The sequence below is a fragment of the Nelumbo lutea genome, chromosome 5 (assembly GCF_056320005.1).
Source record: "Nelumbo lutea isolate HS-2025 chromosome 5, American lotus-T2T, whole genome shotgun sequence".
Taxonomy (NCBI): domain Eukaryota; kingdom Viridiplantae; phylum Streptophyta; class Magnoliopsida; order Proteales; family Nelumbonaceae; genus Nelumbo; species Nelumbo lutea.
The window spans coordinates 60,105,365-60,116,171 of NC_142688.1; the positions used below are offsets into that span (position 1 = coordinate 60,105,365).

Consider the following 10,807-nt stretch of genomic DNA (forward strand, 5'->3'; position numbering starts at 1 on the left):
TGAATTATTATTATTATTTTTTTTTGGTGGAAACTAGCCTCAATAGTCAATTGTTACATAGGTATTTTGGATTTCATTGCCTCTTGTTATAGGATTCCAACAGGGGGTCTACTTGCAAGTTGCAACTGTATCAAAAAGTTTATGGGAGGTGATTATAATTAATACAATGGTCAAAAACTTTAGGAGAGGTTTCGCTAATTTACCCTTTTAATAATTAATACAAATATTACCATAATGCTAAATGGAAGAACTGCTGCGCCTAATCCAGCATGAGCTGATTAGATGAATTAAAACAAAGTTTGGCTTGAGATGACAAGGATGGATTTATCAAGTACATGTATTCAATGTATTTATAAACATGTACTGTTCCATATTCATGTCCACAAATCCACTTTTATCATCTTACCAGTCAAACATAAGCCAGATTCTGAATCTGATGTCCATGAGCAAAAACTTTGGCTGTTGGGGGCCAACACCGTTTTTTGGTTAACCCATTCATGCCCATGTTTATCTTTTTGGGCAAAAGAAAATAGGGGCAATTAGTAGTTTACCCTACTCTCATGGTAACATGACATTTCCATTAATGTTCTCAATAGCATAGGTTATTGGCCTATTACAGCCAAAGTTTTTGCGCATGGGGATAACTTTGGTTGTTGGGGGCCAGCGGCCTATGCTGTTGAGAGCATTTTTGGTAATGCCACGTTACCACGAGAATGGGGTAAAATAGAAATTGCTCCTATTTTCTTATGACAAAAAGGATGGACATGAATGGGTTTAACATGTCTAGCCCAGAAACTCTCTCAACAGTATAGGCTGTTAGCCCCTAACAATCAAAGTTATCCCCATCCTAGTGGATGGTACATGTTTGCAAATAGGTGTTAAGAATGACTATCCTATTGAATCTATACAGGCGGCAACTGGGTCCAGTAGTTATCGATTGGTTGGGTCTAGTCCAGGTCAGGGTAGACCCAGTCCTGATCGAATGAGCAAATGTACAGAACCGGTTGGTTTGGTTCAGAATAGTCCAAACTAGGGGTTTTAGTTGGACCAGATTTGGTCCAATCCAATCCAGTGTAATAGGAATCCAATGGACCAGGTCCTCTAATCAAATGTATACTTTGGGTCAATTTTCTGGACCGTCCAATCTATTCAAATTGGTTCCAAGTTTCAAACCCAAACCTGGTCCATTTGTATACCTGTATTCTTATCTTCTATCAATGGATCAGATATTGGTTCAATCCGACCCAATCCATTATAAATCCATTATGGATGGACCGGGTTCATTCCAATCCAATAAATACTTTGGACCATTAAGTCTGGATTGGTCCAATTCAATATGTTTTATTGGTCCATCCAATCCGTCCAAATTGATTTTGATTTGGGTGGGGTCCTACCAAAAACAGGTCCATTAACACCCCTAACCCAAACCAATCCCTTCCAATAATCATTTGTTCCACAACCCATTGAATAGCCATCACATTCAGCTAATCTGAATTCCAAAGCTACATACAGAACCCGGACACTTAAAAGACATCACCTAGCTTGTATCGAAATCAATGCTAACCCAAGATGTGCCACAAATGTTTTTACTTGGACCATGCGATCCTAAATTGAGAAAGAATAATGTTTTAGGTTACAACTCAATTGAAGGCCTCAGAAGTAAGGGTGCAACTTGGGCAGGTTCGATTTGAGCTTTTATTAAAATTTGAATGATCTTGGGCCAAAAGTCTAAGCATAAAGTAGCGTAAAGGCCCTATTCGCTTTTTGGTAAATTAATTATCCGGGTAAATGAAATTATCTGAGTAAGTTTTTCCCGGGAAACATTTACTCGAGTAAGTGCATTTGCCCATGTTATTTATTTCCCAAGTAAATAAGGCAATGACCATTTTAACCAAAGAAATTCATTATTAAAAGGGATATTTTTGTCCCATTCAAGTGTTGGTAATTTTCCCCTTATGTGGGGAAGTTACTTACCCACCTAGAAGATGGGTATCACTTTCCTGGGTAAATGATACCTAGGAAAATAAATTTTACTTAGTCCCCACATAAAACTGAAAAAAGAACGTGGGATTCTTGGTCAATGGGAACCAAAATCCTACCAACTTTTCCTCTCAAAATCCAAAAAAAGAACACCCCCAAAATGTTAATTCGGACTAACCCGAATTGTGCCCTAACTGACAAGTCACAATTAGCCTACAAACTACCAGACATCCATTGGAATGGGCACGATGTAAGCTATTTGTCCTAGCATTTCTCACGCAACCATGAATAACAAAGAGGTCCCAACCTACCTATGACCCACTCAAAAATTAGGTTGCGTTTGGAAACGATGCAAATGGAGTGTAAACTGGTTCAGGGTAAATTTGCACTTTGATTCACTTTTACATGTATTTGGCAACGTTACATTTATGCATTGACAAATGACAGGCCAATGCATATTGACATTGATAATAAGATGTAAAAGTACATCAATAAAAAAGAAGTAAATTTACATTCAAGTAGATTTTTTATAAAAGAAAAAGCATATACTTTATTGAAATCTATGTTTACATCCATTACAGCTAGAAGTCTGTCTGGTATAAAGTAAATTTGTTAGTGCAAAACTAACCCAACTTTGCAATTATATGAACTGTTTTACACTACATATTTGCATTCACACTTATTTGCATTGTTTTCAAGTGCAGCCTTAAGAATATTTGTAAAATTTCTTGAAAACTTTTCGTGTTTGTTTCTTTCTTGGTTACATAGCCTGAGAGTACAAAAGGGCAGAAATGTAATCCAAGTCATGTGCATGTGTCTCCACTTTGACCTATGTTGCCCTACAGCTAGAGCCTGAAAGATGCCATTCCATGTATAAGAAACTTCACACCATGTGCCCGGGACACATGGACAAAGGGCCCTTTTAGCCCCACACTCATACCCGGGAAACCTTTTGCTGTCCAGAGAAAACAGCCAGACTATTTTGGGAGCCCAATACATTATCATGAGCTTCAGCAAAAAGATATTTACCATCAATATGCTTTTAGTCAAAAAGTCTTATGTCATGCTACAAGCTGAAAAATCGACGAGATTGTTTTCTTCCAAATAGCTGAAGTTTTTCCCCATACCCTCCCTATATGAGCACCTAATGGTCCTTGCAAAAGGCTTTGCTTATAGGGTTGTAAATAGTATTGGTTTATCCAAATTGGAATTCAATTCATTTATAAGTGAATAAAAAATAGAATTAAATGTATATGCTTATATATACTTTATGTTTAGATTTATGTTCTACTTGATGAGGCCAATATGCGTGGCCCGGATCCGTGCCGCCATGTGTCCTAGAACGAATTAAAGAGCCCTCCGATGATCCAAATTGGTTAAGCGTCGATTCGATTAGTCAGTTTCATACAATGCACAAGGCATGCTTAGAAAGGATCAGCTGTTAATGACTTTAGGTCCAGTAGTTGTCTCCTAGCAAGACTAGGTATGGTATCTCTAGGAAAAGGTATACAAAATGCAACACCCTCCAACCTCTTTCCTTTTTTGCTTTCCTTGCCGACTAACATTTTTTGCTTGGTCTCAGATCTCTTGCTCACTTACTGACTTAAGCATTGGAGAATTCACCTCGGAGACACACATTAGGACTCTCTACCCTTTTGCAGGTCTTAGAAAGTAACTTGGTTCATTGGCTCACCTAGGTCCGTCCTCTTTCCTCTATATTTGTTATTGGATTTAGACTACAACAAATCGGTGCCGTTTATGGGAACCGACCAAGAAGTTGTACAACCATGCCTCTAAAAACATGCACCAACACCATTAGGGAATCAGTCCCTCTTAATAGGTCTCCATAGCCGTAGTGAACTGACTTGAAAACCAACTTCTCCCATCAAATCCTCAACAACCAGCTCGAGAGGTCCAACCTGCCACACTAGAACAAATTAAGAATCTCCAACATTGGGTCGATAACCGAACAAATTTAATGCAATCATATTGATAGTCGAACCGAACAACCTTCCAAGAATAACCCTCATTGGTCCAAAGAAAACCAGGCACACTACCTGAACTAGCAGAGCAAGCAATAGGGTCGGGACCCTAACTACTTGACCTCTTAGACTACCTACCTTAAAATCCAACCAAGACGATCTCCCTAGAATAACCATAATCCTTAAGCCTCAAGTAACCGAGCCCATCACTCAAAATCATAACGCAATCAATAATAAATTCTGTGGCCATAGAAGATCCCGTGACAATGACCTTGTCCAGATCTCGAAGGTTCCAAACTATAACTATTACACTCCCTTGAACATTTTGCGAAAGAAGATCTTTCTTCGAGTTTGAGATAATCCCTTCCTCAGGTGTGACAAGCTTAAATCCGATCGAGAAGATAAGAATAGATATTGCAGATTCCACTGAGGTTGTGGGCATGACATTGATGACTATTGAAAACTCAAGAACACAATTGAATACCTCATTTTGGCGAGGGTACTTCAGAAGTTGCATCTCCCGTAAACGACACAAGGTAGGTCTAGAAAGTGAGAATATGAACAAGACGACCGACCAACAATGAGCATTGGAGTTTACATCTCGAAAACTTGAAGAAGCCTTGGCTCGATAGTACTTATAACAAAATGTTGACCAGTTCTAGAAAACCTTTTGTACCTTACAATTTGAGTTCTAATAGAATTTGGTTTTTGTTCCAAATATCATATCTACTTCTACAGGAAAGAAAGGCAATGGGGCCCCAATCCCTAAAGACCTAATTGAGTTAGGCTTAGTAGGGAATGATGACCCAACAATTGAATTATTAGCTATATTGACAAGTCAAGGCCCAGTCACTAGTATGAGCCCAACTTATCCAGAAGGGCTGGGAGGTTTAGCCACGGAATTAAATGACTGAACCTCATACGGACACTTGATGGAACAATAGGGTTATTGCCCCTAGTTGTACACCAATTGAACCACCACCAAGCGTGGCTGACTTAAGGACATAACCAAGATAGGCTCACTAGGGAATGGTGGCCAACAGGCCAAGTAGTTGATCCACCGAGCCGAACTATGCTGATACATTGGTCGCACCGATGAGCCAAGGCCCGGTCACCAGTACAAACCCAACTCAGCCAGATAGAAGGTTTAGTTGAGGAATTGAATGAATAAAAAGGCTCATACAATCCACTTGATGGAATAATAGGGATATCATTCTTGGTCGTGCCAACTGAGCTATCACATCGATCGAGGTAGCATCAAGCGTGGCCTGCTTAAATAGGCTCAACAAGGAACGATGACTGAGTAGTTAAGCTACTGAGCTGGACTTTTTTCGATTCACTGGTCATGCTGATTGGCCAAAACCTGATCACTAGTATAAGTCTAGCTCGTAAAGAAGGCTAGAAGGTTCACATGAGGAATTAAATGGTTGAAAGACTTAAGCCATACAACCAAACAATTGGGTTTTCTCCCTTGGTTGTGCCGACCCAGTTGTTGCACTAACTTCCCACAACTTAGGCCACCACTAGAAGGGTAGTTCATCCACATACTGGATGGCTCTGTTGAGGAAATGAACGACTAAATTCTACACTTAGGCCTTGGTCAATTCATTACAAAAACATACCCACACCAACTCCATGCAAACCTTGGCCATTCCACCATGGCTACTGACTTGCCCTAACTTGACATAAGCTTCGGTCACATCACAACATTTATCGACCTGCCCTAATTCTTACAAAGGCCTTGGATAAGCTAACTTGAGTATGGACTAGCAAACAAACTTAAAAGGAAAATTGAAGGAATAATAGTTCTGTTCTTAAAACCAAATTTCATTACGTGTCATTTAAAGGCCTTGGCTTCCTGAGTCGCACAAAGTTTACAATACAAATAAAAGAGAAAAAGGAATAAAAATGCAAAGGAACAAAGGCCCAGAACATATACACAGGAAAGGAAAGAAACATATTATGCCTCCTCAGTATTGGGGCCATGGTCATCTTGGTATCACCCTTATGTCTTGCCAATACTATCCTTGGGAAGCTCATACCTTACCTCCTCTTCGATCTCGATTCCAAGAATGGACTCATTCTTGACCCAAAGTCCATAGGCCTTAGTCTCCTTAACCTCGACCATAATGCTCTCCTCAACTGATGTAAGGTGATTACTTGCAAACTGGAAAGCTCAGCCGATTACTAGAATAACTAGAGTTTGAATTAGAACTACTAGACAAGGACATAATAAAAAAGAGCAAAAGGAACTTACCGAGCTGAGAATGACATCGAACATTGGGTTGAACTTACCGAGCTGAGAATGACCTAGCTTTGCTTTAATCTCCCCAATATCCAAAAGAAACCGATAAAGTCCTGGTCCCTTGGGATCCTTAATGATTCAGAGTAGCTTATCACCAACGACCTAGATCTCACTCCGATTTGACAGCTGCCATGCATCTCTTGATCTTGGGGTTTCTCTCATAGATGCCTTAGAATTTAAAGCAATACACTAATGACTAAGACTCCTGCCAATCGTATATGCGAATAGATATAACCCCTGGAAGAGTACGTACAACCCATATGCCATGGATGAAGATAGTTATAGTTTCACAGAATTGAAACACAACTTAAGACTTAACCTTTTTTTTTCGTCCAACAACATTACTTTCATCGATCGAGCTAATTCCTGCTGTCTAAGTGTGAGCATCGGGAAAGGCTCACTTGGACTGGATTTGGAATCGCCACAAATGGAGATGATAAGACTTTCAAGAATGGCATAAAAATTGTTTTACATTTATAATGACTCCAAAGTACGAGGCATTGGCTACACCTAAAACTCGGATGGGAGAGGTGAGGCCCATATGGTGTCTCAAACAAACAAGCATAAATGAGAACAAAATACAAGAATAAATCAGCATAAAAATAAATCCTCCCTAACTACTTATCATTATTTATGTTTATTATTTATTATTTTAGTTTTCTCTAAGCTGCAGAAATTGAAAATCTCACACTACTCAATCATCTACTATTCTATCTCATGGTCATAAACGACATCAGAATCATATAGACATCCAATAGAAGGCATGAACATATATCACAATAAAACAATTTCAATTTCAGAATCAAATCAAATCCAATTATTAGAGCAAGAGAGAAGAATAAACCGATATATCATGATTTCAAGCTTTCAATGAACACCCTATCACAGAGAAATCTAAGCTTCAATCCCTAGAGAAAATAAAGAGGAGAATTAACATTATTAATAACGTCATCTCATTTAGCTGGAAAGAAAACTGAAACATTCAAAAAATAGAACCGGTTTAGTTTCTAAAAAGTATACATAACCATCTAAATCCTACAAAAAAAAAAGGACTAGTTAATCTGGGTTGGTGTCGAGAGTTTATAAGAGCTGAATCAGCTATGTCTCTCTCCTTCCAGCTATAGATATAGAGAAAGCCGAACAAAACAAGAAAAGAAATAAAATCAGATGCAGAGAAAGCAGTATGGGCGCTAGTTGGAATGTGGCCTGATATCAAGATTGAATGCTGTGAACGGGAGGGTGATGAGAAGAAACGCTCGATCTAGGGACGATCTAAATAGGGAAGTTGAGTCCATTGATATTTGAGAATGAGCACTCGAATGAAGGGAGATCTTAGTAGACAGCGAGCTTTAGCATTTGGTTGGTGATGGAAGCTTGAATGAACACGGTCACAGTAGCAGCCTTTGTAAACTTTTCATTTAACAACGGAAATAACAAAGGATTGGGAATTGGCTGAGTCCGAGATGTACCCCTGAGTTCCTTTCTTCGATCGACAATGGCAGTTGGGGGCTTCAACCGAAAACTAGAAGAAGAGATTCGACAACCTAGGCGCGGGTTTTGATTGAAACTGACGAGGACAGATCAGTCATCGTTCCTATTTAATTGACAGAGAAAATGAAAACAAGGGATTCTAGCCCTCCGTCTCAGATAAAAATGGCCTTCGGTGGCAATCGGGGATAACCTAGAGAGAGGTTAAAACAGGTGGAGAAACAGAGAGAAAGAAAGGTTTCGTGGAGGTTGCCGCCGCTTGGTTCAGATCTTCCACTGTAACTCGTTGCAGTGGTGGTGTTAAATCTAAAGGAGAGAGAAAGAGAGGATGAAGGGGTGAGAATCAGGAGAGAAATGGAAGAAAGGAAAGAAGAGAGGGAGAGAGATGGATTGGCCGAAGTGGAGGAGATTACTACAGGTTCGTCGCCGGCACTCTCTTCATCTTTGGTTCAGTGGTGATAGAGCAGCCAAGACGAAGAAGAAGAAAGGAGAAGAGAATGGTTTTGCATACGTGGACCCACGAGATTAATTGAAATGTTATCTTTTCGGATGAAGAGGTAAATTAGGGTATTTTTGGCTGACATTTGATAGGGTGGGGTTTTTGGACGTTCAAGATTGACCGGTGGGGTTCAAATTGGGCCAAATGGGTTTAGATAGGCAAATCTGGAAAGGGCTTGATTCCGTCAATGTAGAACATTAAGACGAAATCTTGGTGTGATGAAGAGGAAATAAAGGTAGTTTTGGGTAAATTTTCATAGGGTAGGGCTTTTGGATAGTTTGAGGTGATTAGTAAGGTCATATTGGGCCAGCTAAGCCAGGATCGGAAGGATTTGGAATCTGGTCAAATTGAAGTTTCGAAACGGAATTTAGGTGCGGCGAAGGGGTAAACAAAGGTGTTTTGGGTTAAAATTTTACAGGTGGGTATTTGAAAGTGTTCGGGATCAAATGGTGATGTCTGATTAGTCTTGGAGGATCAAGATTATAGGAATTTGGGTCAATAGGATGTTCTATAATGAAATCTTGGTTTGATGGAAGGGAAAATAGGGGAATTTGGGGTTGAAACATTATGGGTAGGTATTTTGATGTATCCAGAGTTTAATGGTATGGTTTGATCATTTCAAATGTGTTAAGATCAAGGGAATTTGGGCAGACATCAGAAAGGAACCTTTGCTTAATAAAGGGGTAACAAAGGAATCTTGAGATGAAATTTTATGGGTAGGTATTTTGAGAGGTCTCAAGTTTGATGGTGGTGTTTGATAAAAAGTGTATACGGGATTGATCGAGGCCATTGGATTGGTATTAGGTAGGTTTAGCAATGGATTTGAGGGCTATTTGGGTAAAATCCGGGTTTCTTGGGTTTTTTAGTGTTTTAGAAGGATTGAAAGGGTCTGATTAGGAATTTGGGGTTCAAGAGGCATATTGAGCAAAAATCGGGTGTTGACACCAAGCTATAAGACCATCAGCACCCAATTTTTGCTTGGTCCCTTCACTTCAACTCTCCATACCTTCTTTTTAGAACCCGAAATTATGAAACAAAACAGGATCAAATTAAGACTTTCCAAAGCTAAAATTCCCTCTTTTGACATAATCCATAGGAAAATGAAAACCTTGAGATCAACATTGACATCCAATTGGGTATGACCCATAGTTTGGAAAACTATAAATTAGTTACACATCCAGCATTCATCATGCCAACTCCTTTTTTTCTAACAACCTGATCCAATGCATCCATTGCCTTAAGATCACTAGGATACAATTAACTAACAAATCTCACCGTGAATCTATGACAATTAACCATAAAAACACCAATGTCCCATTTTAACGGCCCTGCACAACTAAAATTAGAGAACCTAGATTAACCATTTCCTTTTTAGATTAGAACCATCCAATTGACTCTTCACCTTAATTCGTTCCTACTCACCAAATTTCATCCCAAAATTCCCTCATTTGACTCACCATCAAGCCTAGATCCTATTTCAACAAATTGCATTGATTAAATCTTATCATCTATCACCCTAACTTCATTTGTCCAATCAAAACTCACCATTGTATTTGAAAACCCTAAAAACCCTAGCATAAAATTTCATTACTAAACTCCTTCATTAGACCATTAAGAAAGTGGTTCCATTTTAAACCTTCTCGTTAATTGATAAACTATTGGCTAAAACCTAGACCCAAACTAAATCAATCAATCTACATTAAAGATCCATCACCTCCATCAAATTCAGGACATTCAAAAGTGGTTACCCACCAAATTTCATTAAGCAAGGGTTCTACCCACCAAATTTCATTAGACCAATCGTACCTCACCACTGTGTTCAGAGACCCAAAAAACCCTAGCACGTCAAATTTCATGACCTAATATCCCCTTTAACCATTAAACTAGGAAGATGCCATTTTGATGTGCCAGATCGAATCCCCACCTTATTTGTCTCAAGCTGAAACCTCAAAAGGGTCATGGCTGATCTCAAACTCATTCTTGACATGATCAAATACCTGGACCAATGAAACTGAGCCTAATAGACCCAAAGATACCCCCACTTAAAACTAAGAAAAAACAAAATAACTTTTGTAAGTGGGTCAAATTTATATTTTCTGTCACTGGTAGCCCCAAATATGAGACTTCCATGATAAGCACGCCCCAATCTCCCACTAGATGCACAAAACCTATAAAAACCATCCAAAATCAAAGAAAATATTTCATCAAGGAGGAAAGCTTAAATGAACACCTTTTTCTTTGAAAAATCCTTGCCCTTTTTCTTGCAAAAGCTCTCTTGAAGCCCAAGCCCTTCAATTGAACGAATTTCAGAACTCTCCCACTTCCTTTCTCTATAAATACTAACCCAACTCGAGCTCAAGAGGAGTTGAAGGGGGATTTCGAGAGGACTTGGGAGAGGGGGATCTAGAGAGAAGAAAGACAAAAGAAAGAGCCAAAGGAGCATGCCCAACTCCTACAGGTAACCCATTCGTAAGAAAATCTCCAAGCATTTGAACTTGAAATTTTGAATCCACTTATCACGTTTTAGATCTAAAACTTGCACAATATATCCAA

The 10,807-nt window shown here is 39.1% G+C and overlaps 1 long non-coding RNA gene across 1 annotated transcript; it reads right to left on the reverse strand.

The window, feature by feature from the left end:
* Positions 1–5,768: 5,768 nt before the first annotated feature.
* Positions 5,769–8,301, reverse strand: LOC148852655 (uncharacterized). Its single transcript, XR_016098629.1, has 2 exons — positions 6,220–8,301; positions 5,769–6,129 (listed from the first exon to the last, which is right to left on the reverse strand). It is a non-coding gene; the product is annotated as an uncharacterized LOC148852655 (long non-coding RNA).
* Positions 8,302–10,807: the final 2,506 nt, after the last annotated feature.